The 12523-nt window shown below is 43.9% G+C and overlaps 1 non-coding gene across 1 annotated transcript; it reads right to left on the bottom strand.

Moving 5' to 3' along the window:
* Positions 1-11495: 11495 nt before the first annotated feature.
* Positions 11496-11633, bottom strand: LOC114809719. The gene has a single exon (XR_003757496.1). It is a non-coding gene; the product is annotated as a small nucleolar RNA SNORA7 (small nucleolar RNA).
* Between the last annotated feature and the right edge of the window lie 890 nt (positions 11634-12523).

Genomic DNA, 12523 nt, shown 5'->3' with positions numbered 1-12523 from the left:
AAGGGTAGGCCTTTCCTAAATCCTCATTTCCCACACTCCCTCTTCCTTGTGTTTTACCCTTGTACTTGGATTTGTGTTCTTTATTCACCCCACCCTCAGTCCCACAGCTCTTACGTACTTACCCGTAATTCATTTTAATGCCTATCTTCCCCTCTATACTGTGAGATCCTTGTGGGCAGGGAACATATCTACTAACTCTGAGAAGCAGCATGGCTTAGAGTACGGGTCTGGGAGTCAGAAGTAAATGGGTTCTATTCCCAGCTGACACTTGCCTGCGGCATGACCTTGGGCAAGTTGCTTAACTTTTCTTTGCCTCAGTTACTTCATCTCTAAAATGAGGATTAACACTGTGAACCCCGTGTGGGACTGGGACTGTGTCCAACTTGATTAGTTAGTACCTACCCCAAAGTTTAATACAGTACCTGGCACATAGTAAGTGCTTAACCTCTGTTACATTGAGTTCTCCCAAGCCCTTAGTTTAATCTTCTACACACAGTTACCTTTCAATAAATACCAATGAATGAGGAGCAGATGTAGAGGGCATAAACGTCTCTTTGTAAAGAGGTTGTGTGGCCTAGTGGGAAGACCATGAACCTGTAAATCAGAGGACCTGGATTCTAACTCTTTCTATCCAGCTGCCTGCCATATGACTTTGGATAGGTGTTTTAACTTCATTTTGTCTCACCTTCCTGATTTGTAAAATGGATATTCAATACCTGTTCTCCCTTCTCCTTAGGCTGGGAGCCCCAAGTATGACAAGGACTGTGTCCAACATGATTATATTGTATCTAAGCCACTACTTAGTCCACTGCTTGACATGTAGAGAGTGCTTAGCAAATACCGTGATTAGATTAATGAATGAACATAAAAGAAACTCAAAAGAACAATTAACACAACACATAAATTGCAGAATTTCCCAGCTCAAAAAACTTTCAAAGATCTCAAAATGATGTGCCGAGGCCTCAAAGCTGTGTCCACTGCAAAAGACCATGAAAACTCACAGGCAGAGGCTGTTAGGGAATCTTTAGCTTCTGAAGGAAGACACCCCTGAGGCTATAAGTGTTTTAAGATGTTGTAAGTTCTTTTTGGAATAAAACAAGTGGCCAGGCGTAGTGTCTAGGGAAGAAGAGAAAGAGGTCTCTCCCACCACCCAGGCTGTTGTGCTGGCTTTCCCACTTTGATGGAGGGGATTGACCTTCATACAAGTGTTGCCAGAGGGATAGGATGCTCTTCCAAGCCCAGTCTGGTGAATCCCTTACTGGAGGAGGATCTCATGGCAGTCAGGCAGGAAGACAGGAAGCTCCTCTGGCCCAATTCCAGTGAGGTGCATCCTACCTCACACACTAGTGAATAACTACTGAGCATGTTCAGTGGGGGCAGAAGTCTAGTGGCCTATTAGAGAGAGCACAGGACTGTGAGGTGGAAGAACTGGACTCCAGTCTGATGCCGCCACTGACCATCTGTGTGGTCCTGGGTAAGTTACTTAACCTTTCTTTTCTTCAGCTTCCTCACTGGTAAAATGCTTTTAGTTTGTGAAGTCACAGGTGAGACAGGCACTGTGTCTGAATAGGGATTTGATTATTCATTCATTCATTCAATAGTATTTATAGAGCACTGTACTAAGCGCTTGGAATGTACAATTTGGCAAGATTATCTTGTCTCTATCCCAGCACTATCCATCATACCTACTTAATAAATAACATTAGGAGGAAAAAGGGGGAAGGCACTGACTGCCCTGAAAAATCCCAGACACCCCTCTGTCAACACTATAACCTAATCCACATTACACGAAGAGCACCATTAAAGCAGTCATGAAAAATCAGTTCATCGATGGTATTTATTGAGCATTAAGTGTGCAGAACACCATACTACACATTTAGGAGAGTACTATACAGTAGAGTTGGCAGACATGGTCACTGTCCACAGTGAGCTTACAGTCTAGAAGGGGAAACAGATATTAATATGAATGAATGTTACAGCTACGTATGAGAGTGCAGTGGGGCTGATAGTGGAGGGAACTCAAATGCCCAAAGGGTACAGATCCAAGTGCCCACACAATGCAGAAGAAAGAGGAAGTTGGAGTAAAGAAGGCTTCATCGGGAAAGGCCTCTTGGAGGAGATGTGACCTTAGTAAGAAGGTGGAGACAGTGGTGGTCTGGAGTATATGGAGAAGGAGGCAGTACCAGCCAAGGTGGAGGAGTTAGGAAAGGGATAGGTGGCAAGATCGAGGAGAACGGGGCACAGTGAGCAAGCTGGAACTAGAGGAGTGAACTGTGTAAGCTGGCCTGTGAGAGGAGATTAGTGAGGTGAGGTAGGATGGGGCGAACAGATAGAATGCTATAAAGTGGATAGTTGGGAGTTTCTGTTTGATGCAGATGTGGATGGTCAGTAACTGGAGGTTCTTGAGTAGTTGAGAAACTTGAATTGAAGTTTTTTTTGAAAAATAATCTGGCCAGCAGAGTGGAATATGGACTGAAGTGGGGAAAGACTGGAGGCGAGGAAGGTCAGTGAGGAATAGGGTAGGATAAGTTCTTGGAAAATGTTATTTGTATTTTAAAGATATTTGGGAAGCAGCATGGTCTAGTAGATAGACCACAGGACTGGAAGTCAAAGAACCTGTGCTCTAATCCCAGCTCTGCCACATGTCTGCTGTGTGACCATGGACAAGTCACTTAACTTCTCTGGGCCTCAGTTACCTCATCTGTAAAATGGTAATTAAAAGTGTGATGTCCAACCTGGTTAACCTGGATCTAACCCAGCACTTAGAACAGGGCTTGACACATAGTAAGCTCTTAACAAGTACCATAATTATTGTCAAAGTTCAGAGAACCTGTACAGTTTCCAAGTGAGTCTCTTGGGGGATCCCTGCCCTCCTACCCACCTCAAATGCTTCAGAGCCTTTGAGTTGCCATCCCAGGTCCCTGTGAACACAGACACCACTTCCTGGAAAAGGGATTTGAGGCAGGAGTCTCTGCCCCAAGAGGTTCAAAATTAAGGTCCTGGACCTAAAGATCTCCAGTGCTGCATCTGTTCTGGACAGAGGGCAGACAAGATGACAACCTGATTGACTGGCATAAAGCCAGGTGAATGGCCAGGCTACCTAAGGCAGTTGCTGTACCGGGTATCAGAGCAGATTCCTGTTAGGATCCCTGTGTGTTCTAATTAAAGGGTTTCTTTTTGGCATGGGAATTGGTTTCACCATACCTGTTTTCTCTGGCCCTGCCCCCTTTTGGGCTGGAAGGACAGAAGGAAGAATGGGAGGATGTTATCAGATTCTCCTGCCCATTCCCCTGTTCCATAGTGGTAGCAAAAAAACTGGTGACTCTCCAAATGGTTTTATGTTCCAAGCTTCCTGTTGGTTTCAAGAGTTCAAGTTTATCTCTCCTCCTCTCTGCACATCCTCCAAGCTGCTTTAAAGGAGAAAGAGGGGGAGTGGGAAAGGAGGAAGAGAGAGATGGGGATTGGTGAGGGAAGAAGAGAGGAGGAAGAAATGGAGTAGGGATGAAGGAGAAAGAAGAAAGTCATTGTCTTGAATCTTACTAATACGCCAGTTTGAAATTCAACAGTGTTGAACTGAAAGCATTCAGAGAGTACAATGGGGGCCTTGAGATCTGGATGTGAATATGGGTATGGGTTGGGGAAGGTAACTTGAAACTGTAAACTGTGCATGTTCAGAGAGAGATTTGCAGGTTTGAGCTCCATTATCTGCCCAAACGGTACACAGGGAAAAAGAAATGAAGTCAAGCAACAGGTTTATTTAGGTGAAATCCACTGAAAACTTTGTTGATCTTTCTTTCTCCCAAAATAACTCAAGACTTCGATTCTCAAAATGTCTCCCTGGCTGGAAGTCCAGACTTTCAAGTGGACTTTTTCAAGGGAAAATCATCAGCTGAAACTGGGCTAGCCTTGCAGCAAAGAAATCTAAGTTCTAAATTTAATCTCAGAAGAGTTGTCATAGAACGTATTATGTAGCATCGACTTTCCAAGAGCTTGAAGCACTTTGCAAATTTTCACCAGTTTTCTACAAGACAAAGAGGGAAATAGAAATGATTATATCCATTTTACCATTTCATCAGTAATATTTATCTAGAGCCTACTGTGTGCAGAGGACTGTAGTAAAAGAGGGGAGGGGATAATAAAGGTAAAAGGCATATCCCAAAATACTGAGGAATGACTGAGGCATGGAGAAGGTAAGTCACCATTCACTAGTATTTACTGAGTATTTTCTCTGTGCAGACCACTATTCTGAGCTAATGGGAAAATACAGTAGAGTTAGTAGACAAGATCCTGCCCTCAAGGGGTTATAGTCTACTGTATGCACAGCACTATGTTAAGCACTTGGGAAAGTACAACTGGGTTAGTAGGCCCAATCCCTGTGTCCAAGCAATTTAGACTCTACTGTGTGCAGAGAACTGTACTAAATTTAGGAGATACAGTAGAGTTAGTAGAAATCACCCTTGTCCTCAAGGATTTTACAATTTACTAATGGATATATATAATACTAATTGTGGTATTTGTTAAACACTAACTATGTGCCCGGCACTGTACTAAGCCCTGGAGTGGATACAAGCAAATCGAGTTGGACACAGTCCCTGTCCCACGTGGGGCTCACAATCTCAATCTCCAATTTACAGATGAGGTAACAGATATGTAGAAAAGTGAAATGACTTGCCCAAGGTCACACAGCAGACAAGTGGTGGAGCTGGAATTAGAACCCATGACGTTCTTCCCCTCTGCTCCCCCTCCCCTCCCAACCCCACTCTCTGCTCCTCCCACTCCCCCCCTTTCCCTCCCCTCATTTGTATGTATTATTTATTACCCTATTTATTCTGTTAATGAGATGTACATCACCTTGATTTTATTTCTCTCTATCACTATGCCATACTGCCTCTCCAGATAAAATATTAAAAAAAACTATAAGTAGGGGGAAACAGCAGAGTTAACAGTTTTGTACCTAAATTCTATGAAGGAAAGAAGTAAAGCGAGAATCCAAGTAGTTAGGTAACATGGGAATGCTAAGAGGCAGTGGGGGAAGGTGAAAAGGGAGGGGAGATGACAGATTGGTCAGGGAAAACTTCCTGAAAAAGATATGATTTCAGTAAGGCATTGAAGAGCAGGAGGGCAGTGGTCTGTGAAGGGGGTGGGAATTCCAGACAGGAGGGAGGGCATCAGCAAGAAGTCATAGGCGGGAGAGGCAAGGACCAAGGCCCAGTGCTTTACCTAAGGGCAGAGCACCAGGCAACGTCAGAATTGGGCAGAAGAGCCCTAATTTTCTGAGTCTCAGTTCAAATCTTAGTCCTCCACATCCTATTTGTACTTGACCCAGTGTCCTGTTCCAGCTGGGCCAGACTCAGGTTTTTATAAGATATCTTGGGCAAGCAGCATGGCCTAGTGGCAAGAGTACTAGCCTACAAGCACTGTACTAAGCGCTTGGGAGAGTACAATATAACAGTAAACAGACTCATTCCCTGCACCCAATGAGCTCACAGTCGTGTGTGTGTGTGTGTGTGTGTGTGTGTGTGTGTGTGGTGTATGTTTGGAAACAACAATTCCGTCACCTCTAATTTTGAAAAGGGTGAATTTTCAATAAACCTTTACCTCCGCGGTTATGTTTTTCTATTCCCCAACACGCAACCGGCATTACTTGGTTTGCTCTTTATAAAGCACTCCAATCAAGGCTCCCCTTCCGGCCAGCGGTGAAGGAATTTATCAAGCAATTGATGCTTAGCACTATTATTATGATAAATGTTACCATCAATTACATCAGTGTGCTTCGACGGCAGAAAAGAGGGACCACAGAAAGCAGCTGCCTCTGAGGAATCAGAATGCCGACAGACGTTGGATTTTCCTCTCTGCATTGTGTCCAGAAACAGAGCTCCCTAATTTTGCCAATTGGTTTGTTTGGATTTGGCGATGCCTGGGGAGCTGGGGAAGGCTACCTCCGTGCTGGAGGAAATATGCACATTTGTGCTTTTAGAAACAGGGTGGTTTGCCCATATGTTGTTGTGAGGAACAGCAGTTCAGATTCCACCAGATAGTCTTTCAGATCCAGCCAAGCTGAAAGTGTGACTTGGACAGCTTGGATGTGGTTTGGCTGGGAAGCGCTAACTCCCCTCCCAACCATTTCCCTTTCCCTCTTCCGATGCCACAGTAGCAGGGAGACTGGTTAAGGCTACCTCTGAATGAAAACTCTGGGGTCACTCTTCTAAAATTAGGGTTCTAAGACAGAAAGTGTAAGTTCCCTAAGGGCAGGGAAATATTTACCAACTCTGTTATAGTGAAATCTCTCAAGTGCTTAGTACAGTGTTCTGCACAAAGTGCTTAAGAAGGTGCTCTGCACACAATAAATGCTAAATAAGTACCACTGATGGGTTGATTAAAAAACCCTTCTCCAAAGCAAGACACTTTTAAGTGGGAATCATTTTTAACAGACTTTCCCATTAAGATGTAATTCAAGTGCTCTGTATTCTTGTGCCCCAACACCTACTCTGATTAGTGTTATCCTACTGAAAAAAGAGATGCTGAAAGCCTCACCCCATATAGCACACAGAAGTGGAAACTTCAGACGATTGTATTGAGCCTTGGTGAGTTTTAAATATTTCCCTCCTCCTCCTTCTCAACCTACTCTTCCCCCTTTTCCCAGTTAATAATAATGATAATAACCGTGGTATTTGTTGAACACTTACTACATAATAAGTACCACGCTAAGGGCTGGGGTAGACGTAGTACAATTAGATCAGTCAGAAAGAGCTGAGTCAAAGAATGAATGTGACATTTCCCCCGGCATGGGTCCCTGGAAGCAGAAAGTAAAAATGTTCTGAAACCCCCTTCTTTAGCAGCATTTTATCTCCTCTTTAGAACCAGGAGGATCTCAATGTGCAAGCCTTGGACTTTTCTGTTCCAGAAGGAACAACAGCTTCACATATAAACTGATCTCTGTGGTATTTAGGACCCTCATAGGCCTGAAGATGTATGTCTATTTTTTAATGGTATTTGTTAAATGCTTACTATGTTTTAAACACTATTCTAAGTGCTGGGTTAGATACGAGTAAATTAGGTCAGACACAGTCCCTGTCTGTCATGGGGCTCACAGTCTAAGTAGGAGGGAGAAAAGATATTCCCATTTTGCAGTTGAAAAAACTGAGGCACAGTGGATTTAAATGACTTGCCCAGGTCATCCAGCAGACATGTGGTGGAACTGGGATTGGAACCCAGGTCCCTCTGACTCCCAGTCGTATGCTCTCTCCACTACCATACTGCTGCTCAACAATTCCAACAATATGATCTGTGCCATAAGGAGAATGTGGTCTGTGCCACAAAGAGAGTGTGGTCTGAGACACAAGGAAGCAAAGGACTGCATGCCTGCTTCAGTGCCCACCTGGTCCTTTCTTTTTCCCAGGAATCGGTCACCTTTCCCAAGGTCAGTCTGTGCACACTTGCTGGGGCCCAGACAATCCATCTTCAAGGTCTTCTAGCACAATTTTTTTTAATGGCACTTGTTAAGAGTTTACGATGTGCCAGGCACTGTACTAAGTGCTGGGGTAGATACAAGGTAATCAAGTTGGACACAGTTCATGTCCCACATGGGACTCACAGTCTTAATCCTCATTTTACAGATGAGGTAAATTAGGTCCAGAGACGCTAACTGACTTGCCCAAGGTCACACAGCAGAAAAGTGATGGAGCTGGGATTAAAACCCAGGTCCTCTGACTCCCACACCCATGCTTTACCCACTAGGCAACATTGTTTCTCAGCATTAAGATGCTTTGCTGTAGTTGGTCTGGGGTCTGACCCAAGTCCTATGGACTGGCAGAGAAGCTCCAACTTGAATCCCAAGAAAAACCCTGGGAAAATCAAAATCTCCTATCCCATACCACAGGTCTACCAAAATCTGGTTTATTTTCCTCCTGGATTTTCCGGAAGTCTCCTTTTGGCCAAGATTCCACCCGAGAAGGATATCACACCCAGCTTTGAGCTAACATTCATGATATTTAGGCAGCCTAGATCTGTTGTCCTCGAGAGATATTATCCATGGAGGGCCGACGCTGCAAAGTCATACGGAGGTGGTGCTCAGAAGCGGCAAGAAGCAGCTTCTTTCTGGAGGGTGGCGGGGGGGGGGGGGCACTGCAAAGTTACGGTGAGGAATTGTTTGGAAGCAGCGAATCCAGCTTTATTGCCAACCTACTAAGCAGGGGCACCACATCAGGTGTAATCTGAAGGGTGATCTGGTAGTCAGAAGGTCATGGGTTCTAATCTTGGCTCTGCCACTTGTCTGCTGTGTGACCTGGGGCAAATCACTTCTCCTCTCTGGGCCTCAGTTCATCTGTAAAATGGGGATTGAGACTGTGAGCCCCATATGAGACAAGGGATCATATATCCACCCCTGTGCTTAGTACAGTGCCTAGCACGTAGTAAGCACTTAAATATCACAATTATTCTTATTATTCTTATTATCTTTATCAGATACAGTCCTACTGAAGAGACTCTCTGATCATGACAATCTACTCACTTACTGCTACCCTCACTCCGGTCTATTCTTCTGCTATTGGTCCTCTTCTCCGTCTATACCCTTCTGTGATTGGTCAGTCGAGTAGACTAGTTTCTGCTGTCCTCCATGGGTCTCTCATCTCCCAGTCTCAACTAGTTTCAGCTAGGGCTTTCATACCCCCTGTGGAGTCTTCTCGCCTTCTGATGATCGATATTTGGCAAGCCTAGCTATATACTTTACACCTGGCCTTCCGCATTACATCCTTATCTGCATTCACCTCCCATGGTTTGGTATTCCCTACCTTTTAATGCATAATGCTAGAACCTTTCTCCTTTATCAATACATACCTGGAAAAATTCAACAGTTCCACTCCCATCCAAGCAATCAGAAGGCCAACCTGAGGATGATTTGCCAGGGACTTGCTGCTTTGTCTCCACAAGCCCACCTTCAAGTGATCAATGGTATTTATTGAGCACTTACCATGTGCAGAGCTCTGTTTGAATCACTAGGGAGAGTACAGTAGAGTACAGTAATTCCTGCCCTCAGGGAGCTTACAGCCTGGGGCTACCCAGCAAACTCTGCTGGAATGTAGCCAAAATTGTTAGAAACCAATCACCATGCTTATTGGATTAAGACCCAGACTGTTAGGCTGCAAGAGGAATCCATAATTTATGTATATTAATGTCTGTCTCCCCCTCTAGACTGTAAGGTCAGTGTGGGCAGGGAATGTGTCTATTATTAAAGTACTTTCCCAAGTACTTAGTGCAGTGTTCTGCACACAGTAAGTGCTTAATAAATATGATTGAATGAATGAATGACTATAATTTTGTTTGTCTGTCGCATATACCATTCTGTTTTTCCTGGGGCAACCAGAGCCTGTGTTTTGGAACCAGAGCCATCCAACTAACCAGCTAGGACAGCATAAATGGATAACAAGTATCCTTGTGATTTTCCTGGGATTCATCCATCATGGGGAAACTGTGAAAGAGAGGACAGTGCCTCTCTCTCTGGACGTGGAGTTTTCATATGCAGTGAAACATGGATGTGAGGCACCATCTATGTTTTAACTTTCAGCTTTATCTCTTTTTCCCCTCCAAAAGCATAGATCAGCAGAGTCATATCAGCAAATAGGTCACTATAAAAAGATTTCCTGAGATTAGCCTGCAATTAAATTTGTGAAGACAGTTTGAAAGGGAAAATGAACACACTCGGACTTCTCAGAGAGTAAGGGCAACATTTTACTTTAGATAAATGATCACTTCCTCACTGAACTCCCTCCCCCGCCACCCTCAAAAACAGCACTCCCAAAAAACCAGAGTGCAGTTTTATGCTTGGGGAACTGAAGTGCTAGATTCAAAACCAAGAAACTTGAAACAAAAGAAATTCAAGATCACAGGAGAGGCCTCCTTTTTATATCTGTAACATCATCCACCCAAGCACAGGCACACATGTGCATGCATGCACACCCACATATATATATTGCCGACTTGTTCATCCCAAGCGCTTAGTACAGTGCTCTGCACATAGTAAGCGCTCAATAAATACTATTGAATGAATATATATTTATATATATATATACACATATATATATACACACACACATACACTCACATTCACATGCAATCAATCAATGGTATTTGTTGAGCATTTACTGTGTGAAGAGCACTGTACTAAGTGCTTGAGAGAGTATAATCCAACAGAGTTAGTAGGCATACTCCCTGCCCATAATGAGTTTACAATCTATAAATCTACAGTCTACAGTAGTATGGGAGCACCCACCCACTCACACATGCACACACATGCATATACACACACATGCTTTTACACACACTTTCCAACCCTTATCCTGAGCACATCTGGAAAACATACACGTGGGAGTTTTGAAGGGAAATTCTTCTCGCTTTCTGCCTTGGTAAAAGCCAGCAAAGAAAGCCCACCGCCACTGCCTGGCATATGATGTAAAACGGTTTCAGAGTTGGCCCAAAGGGCTGACAGGCTGCCAAATGGATCCAGAATCATGAGTTCCAGCTGGTGACCAATCAGTAGTGCCCTGCCTGATAATCACTGGTCCTAAAGATCATGCCTCAATCAATCAATCAATGGTATTTACCAAGTGCTTACTGTGTGCAGAGCCCTGTATTAAGTACTTGAGAGAATACAATATAGGAGAACAGTGTGCAGTCCATGTTTTCCCCACTCCTCAAAAACCTCTATTGGTTGCCCATCTACCTTATTCAACAGAAACCGCTTACCATTGACTTTATGGCATTCGATCATTTGCGCCTTCCTGTCTTACCTTCCTGATTTCCTACTATAACCCAGCCCTCACACATCGCTCCTCCAATGCTGACCAACTCACTATACCTCAATCTCTTCTATTTCACCTCTGATCTCTTGCCCCACCTCAGCCGCACAGTACTTATGTACATATCCATAATTTATCCATTTTGATTAATGTCTGCATCCTATTCTAGACTGTAAGCTTGTTGTGGGCAGGGAACATGTCTACCAACTTTTTTATATATCAAACTCTCTCCTGAGTGCTTACTACAGTGCTCTGCACACAGTATGTGCTTAATAAATGTGATCGATTGATGGCACCCAGTAAGTGCTCAGGAAATACCATTGATTGATTAATTACTAGGCACATGGGGGAGTAAAGTATAAGAGAACTGATGGGCACATTCACTGTACACAAGGAGTTTGCTAATAATGGTGGGGATTTTTGAAGGTATCTGTCTAGTGCTTACTATGGGTCAAGTAGTATATTAAGTACTGGGGTTGTTGTTGTCTTATGCCGTTGAATTGTCTCTGACCCACAGTGACGCAAGACACATCTCTCCCAGAATGCCCTACTTCCATCTGCAATCACTCTGGGTAGTGTATCCATATAATTTTCCTGGTAAAAATACGGAAGTGGTTTATCATTGCCCCCTTCCATGCAGCAAATGAGTCTCTGCCCTCGACTATCTCCCGAGCCGCTGCTGCCGAGCACAGGCGAGTTTTGACTTGTAACAGATTGCCTTCCACTCACTAGCCACTGCCCAAACTAAAAATGGAATGGGTATGCCTCTGCTTGACTCTCCCTCCTCTAGTCGAGACTGGTGGAGTACTGGAATCTCTCCAGATGCGACCCTGAGAGGACCACTGGAGTAGAAACAAGTTTATCAGATTGGATGGAGTCCCTGGCAAGGAGTCCAAAGTAAGATGGAGAACAGGATCTTTCCAAAGATTCAGCTCAAAAAGAGCCTCTTCTTTCTTTGTTGAAGTGATCTATGCTGGTCAAGCTATGTGTCTGAGATTTTGTTGTACTATATCTTTAAAATGTTTTCTCAGTCTTCCTTTTTTGTGGTTTCCCAATTTCATCTCACCACACAGCCGCTTTATTTTCTTCCTGGCACAACTGTGTTAAGGCGAGCATAGCTTCAATGCTAGAAAACTGACTTTATTACAGCTCTTCATGGTTCGTGATCTTGTCATGCCATTTGACTCGACAGTATGACCCATAAATGAACTCATGAAATCAATAAATGGTCTTTATTGAGTGCTTACTGTGTGCAGAGCACTGTACTAAGTGCCTAAGAAAGAGACAGACCCTCCCACTTGAGAAAGACATTTCTGGGAAGTCGACCCAATAAATCATGGGGAAGGAAAGAGACTTCAGTGTCGGTGGACCTAAAGACTGCAGCAAGTGTCTCTGAGCAACTATGGGTGGGTACTGAGATGGGGCAGGAAGGCTCTCTAGATTCCTTCAGTGCTCCTCTGCTAGGACTGTTGACATTTACTGAGTACCTTCAATAGGTCTGCCTCTCAAACAATACAACACAGCACCACCTCATTGGCCCTTAGGCACATATTCTTATATTTTGTGGATTTCCCTAACTCTAATTTAGTTTGCCCTCTGTCTCTTCCACTAGACTGTTAGCTCCTTGAAGGCAGGGATTGTGTTCACCACCTGAATTCATTCATTCACATTCAATCATATTTATTGAGCGCTTACTGCATGCAGAGCACTGTTCTAAGCACTAGGAAATT

Source organism: Ornithorhynchus anatinus, chromosome 2, assembly GCF_004115215.2.
Source record: "Ornithorhynchus anatinus isolate Pmale09 chromosome 2, mOrnAna1.pri.v4, whole genome shotgun sequence".
In the NCBI taxonomy this organism is placed as follows: domain Eukaryota; kingdom Metazoa; phylum Chordata; class Mammalia; order Monotremata; family Ornithorhynchidae; genus Ornithorhynchus; species Ornithorhynchus anatinus.
This window is presented reverse-complemented; position numbering and strand designations above follow the sequence as displayed.